Genomic DNA, 18,076 nt, shown 5'->3' on the forward strand with positions numbered 1-18,076 from the left:
AGCAGGACTTCACAGTAGCAGAGTACAGGTGCTTAACTGGCCTGTCTGCAGTCCAGACCTTTCACCAACTAAAACCGTGTGGCATCTTGAAACTAAAAATATGACAAAATAGACCCAGGACTGCTGAGCATTTAGAATCCTATATTAACAAAGATGTGACAGCATTCCTCTCCCAAAACTACATCTAATGTTCTGCTCAGTTCCCAGGCGTTTACAGAGTGTTGTTAAAGAAGAGGGGATGCTACACATGGCCCATTGTCCCAACGTTTTATGAAACGTGTTGCTGCCGATACTTTCAATCTACCATATTCTTTTTTTTTCTTAAAATGGTAAATGTTCTCAGTTTAAACATTTGATATGGTGTCTATGTTATATTGTGAACAAAATATAGGTTTATGAGATTAGAAAATGATTGCATTATGTTTTCTGTAGATTTTACACAGTGTCCCAATTTTTGGGGAATTTGAGTAACTGATACCGTTATTCGTATTCGTTAAAGGGGGGGGGTGGCCTTTTAAGTTTTCTAATAGTACTCTTTGCAGCAATGACTTAATATTTCCATGTATAATGCAAACTGTTGTGCAAAAACTTCAAACCCATATACCATAGCCAACAGTGTGCACAGCACTTTTTTTTCTTTTTTTTAACAATAGCTGAGTGTGGCAGCAGAATCAGATAGAATTTACTGTATAAACAGTATATGATAAAAGGTGCTAAAGCCCTTTATTTATGCTGCACTACAGGAAAAACATTCAGCCCTAACTAGAGACCCATCACTAGCTAGAAAAGACAAAGGGAAAGCGAGGGAGAGAGAAAAAAAAAACCACAACACGTACCGATTGGTTGTGGTGAGTTTAAAACAAATTTGCTCTATTATTGTAAAGGCTAGACTATTTGAGAGAGATTATATTATATATATATATATATATATATATATATATATATATATATATACACACACACACACACATACATACATATACACATACACACACATAATGTGTTTGTGTAAGAAATTACCATGCCCAGTAAAATATATATTTGTAGGAAATGTATGTACAGAATATATTTTTATATGACATGCAGAAATACATGGTGAGATGTACTTGTGTACTAAATAGGACAGGATTACCACTTCCCTGCCTTTAGTGTCAAAGCCAAACGATAGGCATTGTAATTAAGATTGTCCCTTTTGTCTTGGGGGCTGCTGACCAGACACTGTGTCTCCATTGTGTTATAGGGTTTTAACATGCTAATTTGGGGACTTTTTACCTAAATTCTAGGGTAATGCCAGACTTAACGAACGTAAACATGCTGTAGACATCAGGTCACCAGAGTTTTTTATTATAGAAAAAGCATTATAACAAAGAAGGCTTCAGTTACATCCAGTCACGTTCTTGAGAAAGATTTGATTGGACCAATCAGGGTTTGCTCAATGAAGGTAAATGGAGGGAACTAGTAAAAATGGCCAAAGACTGGACTTTGGGGAACCTGGGAGGGAAGCTGGACTGGTAACCTGACAGGGAGCCCAGGGAGGACAAGGGGAGACGCAGTCAGGATTTCAGCTGCAACATTAAAACGGTAGGGTCATGAAAGCATGAATCCAACCTGCCTTGTATCAATGGTTCATGGTGGTGGTGTGGAGAATATTTTCTTGGCACACTTTGGGCCCTATAGTACCAATTGAGCATCGTATAAATGCCACGGCCTACCTGAGTAATGTTGCTGACCATGTTCATCCCTGTAGGACTACAGTGTACCCATCTTCTGATGGCTCCTTCCAGCAGGATAATGCACCATATCACAAAGCTCAAATCATCTCACCACTGGTTTCTTGAACATGACAATGAGGTCACTGTACTCCCCTAGGATGAGCTTTGACCAGTGTTGTCCTATAGACACTGAGGTCTGCTCCGTCTAGGGCAGTCTTTTTCAATCGTAGTGCCATCTGGGTTCTTCAGGGGGGCCATGGCATAACAAAGCCACATGTTTTAATTCAGCAGCATTACAACCTTGGACACCATACATGACAGCCACCGCCCCCCTAAAAACCGATTACATCACAAGTTGATAAGGAGCACACTGGATGCCCGCATAGTAACCTTTGTGTGCCACTCCCCATCAGGACTGGGGTCACATTAGCTGTGGGCAGAACAGAACCACTGGAACGTACTAGTCAGTACCAGTGTCCAAAGGTATGTTTGTATTGTAGACATAAATCACATCTAATGTTGGATGTTCACATTTTAGAATGTGGGGCCTCGACATTATACATCATTTTTAAGGATGCACTGACTGAAAAAGTTGAGAAACACGTCTGTGAGCAACATTAGATTCAGTGGTATTCATTATGTGATATCATCTGCTCCATTTAGTGTAGTCTAGTATTGATTACAAATTCACAAGATTTGTATTGGTAAAATCTGCTAGAATAAACAAAGTCTTCACACCAGAATAGCAAACGTCCACAATCACTGAGGTCAATCACATTGTTCCTTTACGTGCTAATTAGATTGAATGCATTCCAAGTGTGAAATTCTAATGAACAGAACAACATTCCCATCATTCCACAACATTTCAGCAAAGAATGCTCCAAGTGTGGAACTCTGCTGTGTGGAGTGGGATGTTAAATATAATCGGTGCATCGCGATTCAGACGTTCGGGAAGTTTTGAGTGATCCAAGGACTAATTTTTCTTTCGTTCATTTTTGTTGATATCCATCACATTAAGTTGGGCATCAATTTTGTTTTTTTCACAAGTGATTTTTATTGATTTTACTGATCTATGTTTGCAATTTTGGAGGGAATCTTAAGACGCGCACTCGTTTTTTTCTTGGATTAAACCATTTAAGGGCACAGAAAACCTAGAGATCGGCTTTGAAACCTGCCCTAGAAAATGACACAACAAATAAAAGTTTACAGCCAATTGGCTGATGTTGATTACTGTATATACTCGAGTATAAGCCGAGTTTTTCAGCACATTTTTTGTGCTGAAAATGCCCCCCTCGGTTTATACTGAAGTCACCTTTTTGCCCCTGATCTCCCGGACTTTGGGGACCCAGTAACGACCAGTCGTAGGTCCTCCTGGACCCCAAACTTGGCACACATGTAGCCTCACTCTTCCTCTACAAGTGTGCAAAGTTTGTTGGCCAGGGAGCACCGATTTATTTAAATCCAGGCACCCCTTCCATAGACTCCAATGTTAAAACGGTAATTTCTCCAGTGGTTTTGGGGACCCGGTACTGGCCGGTCGTAGGTCCCCTGGACCCGGAACTTGGCACACATATAGCGCCATTTCTCCTCTACAGGTGTGCAAAGTTTGTTGTCTGGGGGACCTACGGCTGGGGAGCACCGATTTTTCAAAGCCAGGCAATCCTTCCATAGACTCCCATGTTAAACGTCAATCTAGTCATGGGCACAGCGAGGCATACAGATGGACACCCTAGGCTTACACTCGAGTCAATAAGTTTTCCCATTTTTTTTGTGGTAAAATTAGGTGCCTCGGCTCATACTCAAGTATATACGGTAATATAGTTCATTTTCTTATTAACAAAGCCTTTTAGTTACTGTGATAAACTAAATTGTATGTCTTCAAAGTATGTGTTGATCTGCTATAAATCCAGTGAGCGCCTAGTTTCCTGTAGCGAGTGGACAATGCTGCTTCTTCTCTAGTGAAACCCCAAGCACCATTGTCAGGCATGCCCATGATCACCCCAGATAGTTTAAATACGGTAACATGTCCTGCTGTCCCTCGATGTCGGCATCGCAGCTGATGTTTCCATCAGCTGTCGGGTGCTGCCGCCGCCATTGCGGTTAAGGGAACCTGGCAGTGTAGCCTTTCGGCTTCATGCGGGGAACCCTACTGCGCATGCGTGAGACCCCGCTCCCCTCTCCTATTAGCCTGACGGCCAGGGGAGGAGGGAGCCCCGCAGTGACATCACTGCTGAAGCTTTCCCTGAAAGGTTCAAGAGAATTATTTTCTTTTTTTTTCATGTCACAATGTAGAGAATAAGATTTCCTATCACCTGTGCCCAGTCTTGCCACACAGAGTTAATCCGGCTCTGAGCAATCCTCTTGTATTGTTCAGTGAAAATAAAAAGACCTGCAGAGAAAAACCTTTCCGCCCCCTTGCTTCGAGTGAAAGGTTATTTACATATCTCGTGCACCAGCTTGGACACATGCACAGCCTCTGTAAAAAGTTCACAATTCACATCCCCCTCCCCTTCAGCTCTCCCAGGATTGGCTGCCTTTCCTGGATGTTTATCATAATATGGGGTGTGATCCACAGTTCAGTGTGATGAGGAAATATATGGTGCAGTGATACAAACTGTATGGCTGAAATCGTATCTCATTTGGACCAAACACACACAGGGCCCTTTTTTGGTCCACACCAGAATCGCATGGGTTTTCACACTTATACTATCCATGTCCAAACTGTCAGTTCGCAGTGCGATATGCGAGCTGAAATGGGGGTGGCATTACCATTGTATGACACTCCCCATCAGTTCGCATATGGCAGTGTGAACTGCCGTGCGAGTCAGGTGCGATGTGGGAACCCACAGTGGATTCACAGGGTTCCCGAATCGCACCAGTGTGATTTACATCCACTTTAAGACAGATATGGAGCTCAACATGCTACCTTTTAGAATAAGCACAGCAACCCTACAGGACACCCAATTTCCACCAAATGTATGTGTATTCCACATTCGGTATTACATCACCCACTAATATATTGTAAACTGGTAATAACCACTGCAGTCAGTAATAAACAAGGGAAAGACTACCTGATTTTTGGCTGCCATGTAATCTCCACAGCCTGCATTCCTCTAACATATCCGACAATAATAAACCAGTATTTTGGCAAGTGTTCTCAGACTATTTACATCAGGAGTTTGGACTAAAGTGATGACTGATGGAGTTCCTTCAGAGCTGGTATATCCAGATTAAGGAATAGGCAGATTTCAAGCAATTAAAACACATTCCAAAATGAATTCTCACAGGTGATAACACCTAATGTATTCACACTACCTAAATACTGGGAGCACCGGAAAAGCATAAGTAATAAATAAAACCATCTAAAGCTAGGATTTCTGTTTTGGATGAAGGAAAAATAAATACCTTGCCATGTAAAGTTATAATTCCTGGATTTCTTGCCAGCACATTTGTACACTATACACCTGACTTGCTCCCAATCCCGTCCCTCTCTCTCCCAGTCTAAGGGCTCCTATATGGCGAGGAATTGACAAGGCGGCAATACCTAGTCCATTCCTGACACTTACATGTTAGATTTAAGAAAATACAAAGATGATGAATACATTAAAGAATACTTAAAGGAGTTGTAAAGGAAAAACATTTTTTGCCTAAAATTAATGTCTGCAAGGTAGACAGACAGAATAGTGTAATGATTCTGTTAAAAAAACTAGTAAATACCTATTAAATTCCTTCATCTATATCACCTCCTGCATTCTAGTTTCTGTTCTCTCATTCACTTCCTGGTTTGCAGCGCTCGTTCATGTAAGAACTACATTTCCCAGTATGCATTGCGGCACGCCCAGTAATTCACACCTCCTTGAAGTCTCTAACACGTAGAGAGCGTCCTGCCACACAGATGTAGTTCCCAGGAGGGGGTGAGCACGTCACTGACCACCGCAATAAAGCCTCGCGTCACTGTGGTCAGTAACAATCAGACAAGCAGGAAGTGAACAGAACAGAGAAGAAATAGAGCAACTTCTGAGCAAAAACGAACAATGAGGAAGTGAAAAGAGGAATGTCTGCAGGTAAAGGATGCTTATTATGAAAAAAAAAAAAAAATTCCTTTACAACCCCTTTAAGCTGCATGAACGTGTTTTTTTTTTTTGTAAAAAGGTCACAAACACTTTCTGCTCAAGCTACTATTTAAGACGATGTGTAGGAAAGCTGGGGGGCATTTCTGAAATCTATTATGAGCAGTGCAAACCTGGAGCAATGAAGAGTAAAATGTTGTTGGGTCACCTTCTGAAACATTGCTACAACACAGAAGGGTGTGTAAACATTCTCCCACTAGCAAAAAAAAACAAAACAAAAAAACACTGACGTTTCTTCCTGGTGAACCGGATAATTAATTGCATAACAATGTACTCGTAGACTATTTAACATGTCAAATATTTCCAATTACAGCCCAACTTATGAATGCAAAATTACATTTTTCCGTGAGTTAGGCCTCATGCACACTGAACGTTTTTTGGTGTTTTAACAGCAGCTGTTTTTGACAGTAGACTTTTTTTTCTACAGTCATTAAACTCTCCATCATGTTATCCTATGTGTCCATGCACACATAGGCTGTTCTCAGCAGTTTTGGGCAGTGGCATTTTTGAGCAGTTAAAAAAAACAAAAAAAAAAAAACACTAGTGGGTTCTGAGAGACGTTTTCAGCTGTAAAAAAAATGCTCCAACGCTGATAAACGCAGATAAATGCTCAAAAATGTCACTCACCAGCGTTTAATGTTTTTGATCCATTGAAAAAAAAAAACACTAAAAACCGCTAATGCGGAAAAACGCTATTGCAAAAAGGTTGAAAAAAGTAAAAAAAAAACTGCAAAGCTACTGGCGTTTTTATAACATTATTTTAACGTCCAGTGTGCATGAGGTCTTAGAAAAAAAAAAGGTAATAAAGAGTCAAATGACAGTTGTTGCCAAGTCAATGCTGATTACAACACAGAAAACTAAAAACATGTCTACCTACTTTACTAACTGGAAATATTTGAAGTACTATCAGGAATATAAAATATTTTTTGACTCAAACATAATATATTTGGATTCATGAAGTCTCCAAATATATAAGCAGCTTTTCTATGGGGAAGTGTTGAAAGCTGCAAAAAATAAACTGACACGTCTGCTTGAGCTGGCCTGCTACAGGGAACCTGGTGGTGACCTTCAAAGAAAGACACAGAGACTGACGGACATGGGCCAGGCCTGAGCTTGCAAATCTCTACAGAAATCAGGGTTCAAAGGGCTGAAACAATACTGGGTTCTATTTATCAAAGGGTGAGACATTATAAGTACATTCTCTCCTGTCACCCAGGTTTTCTATGACTTTAAATACTGTAGTTTGTTTTGAGCAAGCTGGTCCAAAAGAACTATTTCCTTCTTTGAGTGCCGCAATGTCTCTATAAGTAACTTCAGCTACATACAGTAGACAGTGCTGGGTTCCGACTGAGACAGCAACTTCCTGTCTTCCACCCAAATAAAGCAGTCGGCCTGAGCAGCACTCCGCTATTCTTAGGCAACTTTGTGTTCTGTGAAGAAGGCAAATCACAAGAGCACCCATCCATGTTTTTTGTTTGTGGTGTGAAACCACTTGGACATGCACTTTAAAGCTGGATTATCTGCCAGGGATGATAGTGTCTCCAATGTTTTGAGTGATCCAAGGACTAATTTTTCTTTCGTTCATTTTTGTTGATATCCATCACATTGAAGCGGAGTTTCACCTAAAAATGGAACTTCCGCTTAATCCACTCCTCGCCCCCTTACATGCCACATTTGGCATGTCATTTTTTTGGGGGGGGGGGGGGGGGGGGGGGGGCTTCAGTAGTGGGACTTCCTGTCCCACTTCATCCTTCCGCCGAGGGGCTGGTAAGGCGAATAGCTTAATCGCCTTATTGCAGCCCCTCCCTGTAGGCGAGCGTCTGTCCAATCGGACGGTGGCGTGCCGCTCGCGCATGCGCAGTGGGTGCCCAGCCGTGAAGCCGAAAGCCGTCACTGCCGGGTGCCCACACTAGGAATGAAGACGCCGGCCAACCAGAGTTCTCTACAGGTGTCATGTGTGAGGGTTATTGTTGGTAATGGATGCAATGAGCCCAAAAGTTGATGTTGATTTTCTACAGCCTATGAGAGAGTGGGAAATGCTTAGCTGAGGCTATAGACTGCATGCACTTTAGTGCTGTTGTGGAACTAAACACACTGATTTACGTTTCCTAAAAGAAGTTAGAAGTGTTTAAAGCCTACCTCCAGGTTTCATTGTAAACAGCATGGGTCAAACATCAAACTATTTCCATGCACCCAACTGTCCCTGCTGAATAAACTGTATGCAACATCAGCTATACTGAGAGAATTATAGGCCTGGAGAAAAAAAATAGATGGATGTAGCATTGATCCGATGCTGCATGTGCCCCTGCTGCCTCCAGACAGAGAATTGAGCAATCAAAGGCCACTAATCTCTCAGCTCTCGGGCCTCAGCCTGCATAGAGCTGGTAACTGTCATCACCGTCCCCCTGCTCTTCCCCTCCAGTGCTCACTAGAGTGCTGGGCTGTGGAGGGGTTGGGAACGCCTGGCTCAGGCTCTCAGTGGCTCGCTTGGCATCTGGGTGGATCCCAACTGTAACGTCGGGATCTCTCCCAAGCCTTGCTCGGTTGAGCGACATCAGCCAACAGCAGGCTTTAGCCTGCTGTCTGCTGAAAATGTATTACACAATTGCAGAATGGAGTGTAATCCTGTGATCACCAGAAGTAGGCCTGAAATAGCTATGGCTATACTTCTCTTTTAAATATACAGCTCCAGCAGCAATAAATGGACTTCCTATCCCCAGAATAAAATAGAGTCAGACTGAAAGCTAATCAGTCTTTCACAGAAACACTGTATTTTTATAAATGAACACAAGGCTTCCTCTGATTGTCTGAGCTTCAGAGACAAGCAGATATCATAATCTCTACCTAAATCAGATGAAGCCTTGCATTCATTCATAAAATACAAGGCTTCCTGTGAGGGGCTACTCAACCCAACTCAATTTCCGTAGTTCTATGGTTCTAAGTACTTATGCTGCAAAGCTTGGTCTGTGAATGTAAGGAAACCTGTGTAGGCCACTCAGATAGTGTATAGGAACAAAGTCCTGTGCCTGCCACTGAGAGTGCTGACTGGGAATGGAGCTTGCCTGTTCCAAACAATACTGAAAATGACATGTCCCGATAGCCGCACATCTGATCAAAGCCTGCTGTGAGATAGTAAGTGGCAGTCTCAGCCGGACCCACGTTCTGCCCCTGGAGCTTATGCATGGGGATTCATGAGTAAGTTCCAGGGTAGAGCAAAACACATTGGGGGCGTGGTCTGGGTCCCAACTGAGACGGTCACTTACCATCTCGCAGCAGGATTTGATTGGATGTGCGTCTATTGGGACACTTGTCATTTCCAGTATTGGTCTGTTAAAAGGAAGCTAAAACCTCATAGCAAGATCAACAGGTAGGATATTTTACAGTGCTGTGTTAATGCCAGTGGCACACTGCACATTGAATGCTGAATTGATTTGAGTAAAAAAAGAAAAAGTTTGTTGGAAACACTTGCGCTAGTGCTCTTAGGCTGACATTAATTTGTCCACCAATGCACTAATTATATGGGTACAAAACGGCAAGATTCAGACACTACTAAATTTGGTTTAACAAAGATGTAGCAACCTATCAGCCAGAAGTACAACATGTCCTGACGACACTGGATTTCTCATGGTAATAAGCCAAGTAAAGACTGGATGACCGACTGTCTACCATCCACCTAAAACTGGCTAATAGTGACATACACACGGCAAGGACTCAACACAACTTGTTGGCCCTGGTTTTATCTTGACTTCAACAATCACAACCTACAACACTGCAGCAGTTTGACAACTGATATTTAAAGCTGCCTCTGAAAGATACCCAGAAAAAAAATCCCTAAATACGTAACACTGTCCAATAGAAATGATCCTGTACACCTAGTGTTTAGCGGAAATAAATTACAGGGTAAAACTTGATTGCAGATTCCTCTGAATGATGATGGTGGTGGTTATGCAAATAGATTTTGTGCATGCCATTACTTCCTCATACAAAAGAAGCCAGCAGCCTCCAATTGTATTTGTTTTTAGGTCAAACAAAAGCACATTTCAAAGCCTTGTAGTGTCCCTTTATCATGAAAATGTGTGGAAAGCGATCATTTTGGAGCACAGGTGACTTCTGGTTTCTCCAGTTCGGTATTTCAGGACAGCATCTATTGTAGTCACTATGAGCACACACCCGCTAGAGTGATCATACTTGTTTTTCAAGTGGCATTAAAGAGTTTTTAAAAAACAACCATGTCATACTTACCTGCCCTGTGCAGTGGTTTTGCAGAGCGGCTCCGATCCTCTTCATTTCAGGCCCCACGACAGCACCCCTGGCTCGTCCCCCTCGAGCAGTGCCCCTAGAAAAAATGTTGCTTGCCCTGGGGGCACTGCTGTGTGCTTTTCTTCCGAGCCGCTGCTCTATGTGTCCATTAGACCCATAAAGCCGCATCTCGGCCCCACTCCCCCGCTCTCTCCTCATTGGCTTAATGACTGTGATTCACAGCAGTGGAAGCCAATGGGCTCCTGCTGCTGACTTAGCCAATGAGGAAGGAAAGTCCATGGACAGCCGAAACTCTCGTGAACATGGCTGAATTGGAGGGAGCTCAGGAAAGATTTGGGGGAGCTGCATACGGTAGTTTTTTTGCCTGACTGCATAAAAGTTAAAAACCTTCAACCTTTGGAACCACTTTAATACAGAGCATTTTCACCCCCTTCCTGCCGAGGCCAATTTTTCGTTTTCAGCGCTGTCGCACTTTGAATAACAATTGCGCGGTCATGCAACACTGTAGCCAAATGAAAGTTTTATGATTTTTTTTCCCCACACAAATGGTTTTCTTTTGGTGGTATTTGATCACCTCTGTGGGTCTTGTTTTTTTTTTTTAATTGTCAAGTCTTATCATTTATCTAATAAAAAACTGTGGCATTTACCACAAAATCTATGTGTAAAAAAAATATATATATATAAGTGTAATTTGTGTATAGTTTTGCATGATCACACAATTGCCAGTTAAAGTAGCAGAGTGCCAAATAGCAAAAAATGCTCTGGTCATGAAGGTGATAAAAACTTCCAGGAGGTCAAGTGGTTAAAGGTGTATGGCCAAAAGCTCTTTTGATCATACTTCTGTGATTCACAGGAGTGCACTTAGTTCTGTATTCTTGTGACGCAGATTCAGCAGGCTAAAATCTGCCGTCACACTTCTCTGCAAGGATCCCGACAATAATGTCGGGATCTGCCCAGATGCCAAACAGGAATAGAGTGGTGACCAACAGTCAACAGTCTGTGCTCAGAGCTGATCCAAGGCAAGTCTGGCTGTTTTTTTTGTTTTTTAAAACCCACAATTGTCTTTAAAAAATTAATTTAAAAAAAATACACAAACCCATTCAAAAAATGATCAGAACATCAAAGTTTGGTTTGATCATCAAGGGTTACTACATTTTGTAGTTTCTTGAATATGGTTGCTTCTCTTGCCTAGAAAAGTCCAGATCACGATAGGCATGTCTCCCTCTAAGAATAACTCCACCTGTTACATTTTTACAGTTTGTCATTGCTTTAGCAAGGACAACATAGAACAAGCTTAACTTGGTGCTTTCAGGTGCAAATAATCCACACTGACCTTCTGTTCACCAAAGAAGAAAAAAATGTGTATGACACTGCAACGTTTATAGTATAAAATGGGGAACATTTTTTTTTTGGGGGGGGGGGGGGTGAGACGATAGAATATCACAACCAAAACAGGAAAAAAATAAAAAAAATAAACATTTAATTAAGCTGAACACCCATGCTATGGATTGTGGTATTTCTGAACTTGACACTTCAACATTCACATGAAATGGCCCAATACGCCAAGTTGTCATACAGATCTCAGGTAAACTAGTTGGGGAGAAGATAAATTGCATAATGTGGTCATGTTCTTTAAGTCCTACTTTACTGAAGTCACTGAAGAATGACTTGTAGGAAAGCACAACGTAATGATGTAGCACTATTGAATCTAGCGATTAAACCACGAGATCCATTCCATTGCAGGCATTAGCTGTGTGCAGCAGCCATTAAACTTTGTAGGACTGAATGCATGCGAGTGGACAGACAAGTGCTTTTGTATCAGATTAATTGTTGCTACAAATTGCTCGTGCCAACAAGAGCGATTGTAGCTAGCGATGCAAACGCACAAGTCCCTGGTGATTTAATGCTAAAACGTCACTGCTACAAGCTAAACTAGTGTTAGGCCCCTTTCACACGGGCAGACCGTTTAGGTCCGTCTGTCAGCTTTTTATTGAACGGACACTCCTTGCAGGTCTATGGAGCGACGAATGTCAGTGGTGACATGTCCGCGGACATCCAATCCGCTAAATTCAGATGGATGGAATCTCTATTTTTCCCATCCGTCTGGCAGGTCGGGTGAAAACGGACTCTATGGTCATCAGATCCCCCATAGAGGAGAGCGGTGCTCTGACAGGTCGGTCCTTGCACAGTGTGCATAGACCGACCTGTCATCTGCCTGCTTAGCAAGAATCAACGGAGCGCGATCCCTGCTGAGCAAAGTGGAGTCTGTACACAGAGACATCCGTGTGAAAGAGCCCTTACAGCATTAGGTTGGTGTGCTCTGCGACAAACTGCTCTCCTTCAGTAATATGTACCCAAGCACAGAGAGCAATGAAGAGAAATTGTCACTAGTGAAAGAGGTAGGAAAGAAGGCGAGTACATGCGTACGTCCATATACACATGAAAAGCCCTCCACATAAACCTGAAGAACATTCCATGCCCACTTCTGTATAATGTATGCCCGCTGGTGAATTGCACATCCACGTGGCGACGTGACCTAATCAAGCACTGCAGCTTTTCATTTTTTTCTTATAGATTAACTCATATAAAAGGAATTCTGTGTTTGGAGGGATATCATGACAATCCCCCACCCCTCCTCCAATCACAGAAGGCCTTGTGCTCAGTATAAAACAAGACATTTTACGAGGTGGACACCGTGCGATCCGCTATGGGAACTGCACTCCAGTTGGAATTGTAAGCTTCAGCAACAATTACTGTGGTGTCTGGAAATTATGAAGCAGTTTTGCTAAAACTACAAGTCCCATGAGGCTTTTCAAGGCTGACAGTTAAAGCACGACTCCCACACACAGAGGCATGATGGGAATTGTAGTTTCGCAACAGCTGGAGGGCAGCCAGTTTGAGACCCCTGGCATAGAGGGGTTAGAACAACTCATATCTGTCCCGTTATTGAGATTATGGATGCACTTATACCAAGTATATACAAGAGTATTCGTGAAAATACTCCCAATACCGAACTTTGTGGTGCGATATGCATTCATACAAAAATAGGTGCAAATCACACTTCAAAGAATCGCATGCGATTTGAACAAGAATGTACTGCGATTCCTGTCCAAATCAGATGGCATTTCACCCACCGCTCCTGTGTGAACCCAGTATAGAAAGGGAAGCGCCATCTAGAGCAGCAATAAGCAGTTTATCAAAAATGATTATAACTTACATTAAAGTACATATCTAGTCAAATCCAATTCTTCATCTTGTCCCTCAGATGATAGAAAAGCATGGCGGCTGAAGGTGCTCACAAGGCTGGAGGAGATGTATAGGCGCACTGCCCCCCAAGCGGACATCACTTCTGCTCTATACCCACAGGGGTCCCGGAACATCTCCAACGGCCGTTTTCTATCATCGGCGGGATGGGGACACTATGCAGATTTGGATTTGATGAAATAAGTACATTTTAATGCAAGTTATATTTTTTTTTTTTAACCATTTCTCACCCAAGGACGTCAAATGACGTCCTAGACTTTAAGTGGGGATATCTGAATGTTGCCTGCCGCTACAGGCATCATTCAGATATCACCGTTTTCTGCTGGCGATTCTGTGCACCATAAGAACGAGTTCCGCCGCTTGATCGTTCTTATAGGTGACGGGAGTGCGTTAGAGCGAGAGCAACAATTCTAGCACTAGACCTCCTCTGCACCTCTAAACTGGTAACCTGTAAAAAAAATATTAAGTGTCGCCTATGGAGATTTTTAAGTACTGAAGTTTGGCGCCATTCCTTGAGTGTTCGCAATTTTAAAGCGTGACATGTTCGGTATCTATTTATTCGGCGAACGTAATCTTTCACATTATACAAAAAAATTGGGGTAACTTTAATGTTTTGTTATTTTTTAATTCATGAAACTGTTTCTCCCCCCCCAAAAAAAGGCATTTGAAAAAGTATTGCACAAATACCGTGCAATATAAAAAGTTGCAATGACCGCCATTTTATTCCCTAGGGCAGTGATGGCGAACCTTGGCACCCCAGATGTTTCGGAACTACATTTCCCATGATGCTCATGCACTCTGCAGTGTAGTTGAGCATCATGGGAAATGTAGTTCCAAAACATCTGGGGTGCCAAGGTTCGCCATCACTGGCCTATGGTGTCTGCTAGAAAAACATATATAGTGTTTGGGGCTTCTGAGTAATTTTCTAGCAAAAAAAAGTATGATTTTTTGCATGAAGGAGAGGAGTGCCAGAATAGGCTTGGTAAGGAAGTGGTTAATAAGCTGGCGACTGCGGCACCAGATGGCGCTTTCCTTTTAATACAGGGTTCAAAATCAGAAGCCGTGTGGGAAAAATAAATAAAAATCGCATGCGATTTGGACAGGAATTGCAACGCATTCCGGTACAAATAGCCTGCGGTCCACGCCCCATTTCTCATTTAGTATAAAAATCGCACTGCAAAGTATGGGTATCAGCAAACACTTGACCAAAACTATCGCTATACATCCAAAAAAAAAAAAAAAACAGTATCAGTGCAAGCCTATTTGAGAGTCACGGTTTCCATTTGTCTTGGTGATCATCACAGAACAGACCCACCACAGCGCTTTACCGCTCCAGAAGCTTTCCATGTCGGCTGCAGTGGGAGGGGCAGTATAGTGCGAAATTCAGCACACCACACGGCTCCTTTTTTGCACAGATCATTATAAATATACAAAACGTACACTTCATTCATGGCAATGTGCTGCCGTACATTCCCATGTGACTCGGCACGGTGCAACAAAATGCAGCCCTAGGCTGTGTTGTAGTGCGAACACGAAGAAAACTGCTTCCAGTGTTTACTTGCTGTGACAAGCCCATTACCGCTGTATGTGTGACTTTACCACGAAAGTGAAGGAAAATCCCAAAAAGTGGTCACCGTAACAGGAAGAGAAGGGAACTCCTAATAGGGGACACTAGTTCTGGAGACCGCAAAGGATTCCCCCACTTTGGAGGGATTTACTCACTTCTTGTTGTGGGAATGGGACAGGAAGCAAGGCCGAACCCACCCCACCATTGGGACAGGAAGCGGGGCCGAACCCACCCCCCCCCATTGGGACAGGAAGAGAGGACGACCCCTCCATTGGGACAGGAAGAGAGGACGACCGCTCCATTGGGACAGGAAGAGGATGAGCCCCCCCCCCCTCCATTGGGACAGGAAGAGAGGACGAGCTCCCCCCCCCCCCTCCATTGGGACAGGAAGAGAGGACGAGCTCCCCCCCCCCCCCTCCATTGGGACAGGAAGAGAGGACGAGCTCCCCCCCCCCCCTCCATTGGGACAGGAAGAGAGGACGAGCTCCCCCCCCTTCATTGGGACAGGAAGAGAGGACGAGCTCTCCCCCCCCCCTTCATTGGGACAGGAAGAGAGGACGAGCTTCCCCCCCCTTCATTGGGACAGGAAGAGAGGACGAGCTCTCCCCCCCCCCTTCATTGGGACAGGAAGAGAGGACGAGCTCTCCCCCCCCCCTTCATTGGGACAGGAAGAGAGGACGAGCTCTCCCCCCCCCCTTCATTGGGACAGGAAGAGAGGACGAGCTCTCCCCCCCCCCCCTTCATTGGGACAGGAAGAGAGGACGAGCTTCCCCCCTCCTTCATTGGGACAGGAAGAGAGGACGAGCCCCCCCCCCCCCTTCATTGGGACAGGAAGAGAGGACGAGCTCTCCCCCCCCCCTTCATTGGGACAGGAAGAGAGGACGAGCCCTCCATTGGGACAGGAAGAGAGGACGAGCTTCCCCCCCCCCCCTTCATTGGGACAGGAAGAGAGGACGACCCCTCCATTGGGACAGGAAGAGAGGACGAGATTCCCCCCCTTCATTGGGACAGGAAGAGAGGACGAGCCCCCCCCCCCCCCTTCATTGGGACAGGAAGAGAGGACGAGCTTCCCCCCCCCCTTCATTGGGACAGGAAGAGGACGACCCCTCCATTGGGACAGGAAGAGAGGACGACCTTTCCCCCCCCCCCCTTCATTGGGACAGGAAGAGAGGACGAGCTTCCCCCCCCCCCTTCATTGGGACAGGAAGAGAGGACGAGCTCCCCCCCCCCTTCATTGGGACAGGAAGAGATGACAAGCTTCCCCCCCCCCTTCATTGGGACAGGAAGAGAGGACGAGCTTCCCCCCCCCCCCCTTCGTTGGCACAGAAAGAGCCCCCCCCCCCTTCATTGGGACAGGAAGCAAAGACAAACCTCCCCTCCAATGGTACAGGAAGTGAGGACAAACCTCCCCTCCAATGGTACAGGAAGTGAGGACAAACCTCCCCTCCAATGGTACAGGAAGTGAGGACAAACCTCCCCTCCAATGGTACAGGAAGTGAGGACAAACCTCCCCTCCAATGGTACAGGAAGTGAGGACAAACCTCCCCTCCAATGGTACAGGAAGTGAGGACAAACCTCCCCTCCAATGGTACAGGAAGTGAGGACAAACCTCCCCTCCAATGGTACAGGAAGTGAGGACAAACCTCCCCTCCAATGGTACAGGAAGTGAGGACAAACCTCCCCTCCAATGGTACAGGAAGTGAGGACAAACCTCCCCTCCAATGGGACACTGAAGCCATAAATGCCTCACAAGGGGGTATAACCGCCCCTCACTCCATCCAAGATGAAAAGTGTTGCTTTCCCATGATGTAGGTCATACGAGATTCCAGGGACGGTTCCTCTCCGCAGGGTGAGAAGCATATACCAGGGAAAGCCAGGAACACCGGACCGGCCCTCCAGTATCCCTCAACCCAATCCCAACTAGAGTTCTGACAACTTTTCCTCAGTTCAGGTGATTCCTGAATATCTAACGGAGCATTTAGACTCCTGATGGCCTCAGTCAGAATGATACCTGGTATAGGGACTCTCCTGGTGTCCTTGTTAGGTGGAGGAGGTTCTCTCACCATGCCTCCAGTATTACTCACACTGCCAGCCCCTGTGTGCCCTCCACACACCATGCGGGCACAAGCCCACCTAACATGACCTCCCTACAGTTCAAGACACACTACCTTATATGCAGCAGTGCATGACACGCCCACGGGGGCTCTCCATTAGCCAACAGCTGACGCCCTAGTGTCCCTGCGGCTGTTAGGACCCCTGTGATTGGCTTCACGCCTGAATAACACCAGCGGGGAATTACACCGAGCAGCTTCCCGGAGCCCCGTCCCCGAGGCCACGCTTCTATGTAGCCCCTATGCCCGCCAACTCCTCCCACGACCCCTCCGCTGCAGGCCCGTCTCACCTTGGCGTACAGTTCGCAGCCCTTGCCGTCCGCTCCGTCCGGCTCCCGCCTGGCGACTGGCTGGGAGAGTTGGAGGGCGCGGCCACGGCTGCGAACTCCACGCCTCACGCATTTTCCCCGCCTCCTGCAGCATTGCGTAGGCGCCACACCCCTTCCGGCTTTATCGGCGCTTTTCAACTCTTGCAAAACTTTATTAGTAGCCTTGTCCTTGTGACAACATAGTTCAAGTCAGAAGGGCATAGAGGAGGTTTATCTGGTGAAGTCAGAGTGGATTTTTTATTTATTTTTGCCAAATAATCCCTTTTGGGAAAATTGACACCCAAAGTGCCTTGTTTTTCTTTTGGACAGGAAGAAATATACTTGTATTGAGGCATTAAATAAAATGAAGATGGGCATTTGACCTTTTTGCTGCCAGAGACATTTTTGCATATATAGAGGCTAGATTCAGTAACACTTACGACGGGCGTATCGGTAGATACGCTGACGTAAGTCCGAATCCACTCCGTCGCAACTTTAAGCGTATGCTCAAATGGAGATACGCTTAAATGTTGCTAAGATACGACCGGCGTAAGTCTCCTACGCCGTCGTATCTTAGGATGCATATTTACGCTGGCCGCTAAGTGGCGCTTCCGTTGATTTCAGTGTGGAATATGCTAATGAGCTAGATACGCCGATTCAGAAACGTACGTGCGCCCGGCGGATTTTTTTACGTCGTTTGCGTAAGGCTTTTTCCGGCGTAAAG

At 44.8% G+C, this 18,076-nt stretch overlaps 1 protein-coding gene across 3 annotated transcripts in view; it reads right to left on the reverse strand.

The window, feature by feature from the left end:
- The window catches only part of OGDH (oxoglutarate dehydrogenase), a 94,460-nt gene extending 77,026 nt beyond the window's left edge, over nt 1–17,434 (reverse strand). For all 3 annotated transcript variants that reach the window (XM_040346036.1, XM_040346035.1, XM_040346037.1), the window contains exon 1: nt 17,335–17,434. The gene's annotated coding sequence lies outside the window, so the exon portion shown is untranslated. The remainder of the gene's footprint in view (nt 1–17,334) is intronic.
- Between the last annotated feature and the right edge of the window lie 642 nt (nt 17,435–18,076).

This window comes from Rana temporaria, chromosome 3, assembly GCF_905171775.1.
Source record: "Rana temporaria chromosome 3, aRanTem1.1, whole genome shotgun sequence".
Classification (NCBI taxonomy): domain Eukaryota; kingdom Metazoa; phylum Chordata; class Amphibia; order Anura; family Ranidae; genus Rana; species Rana temporaria.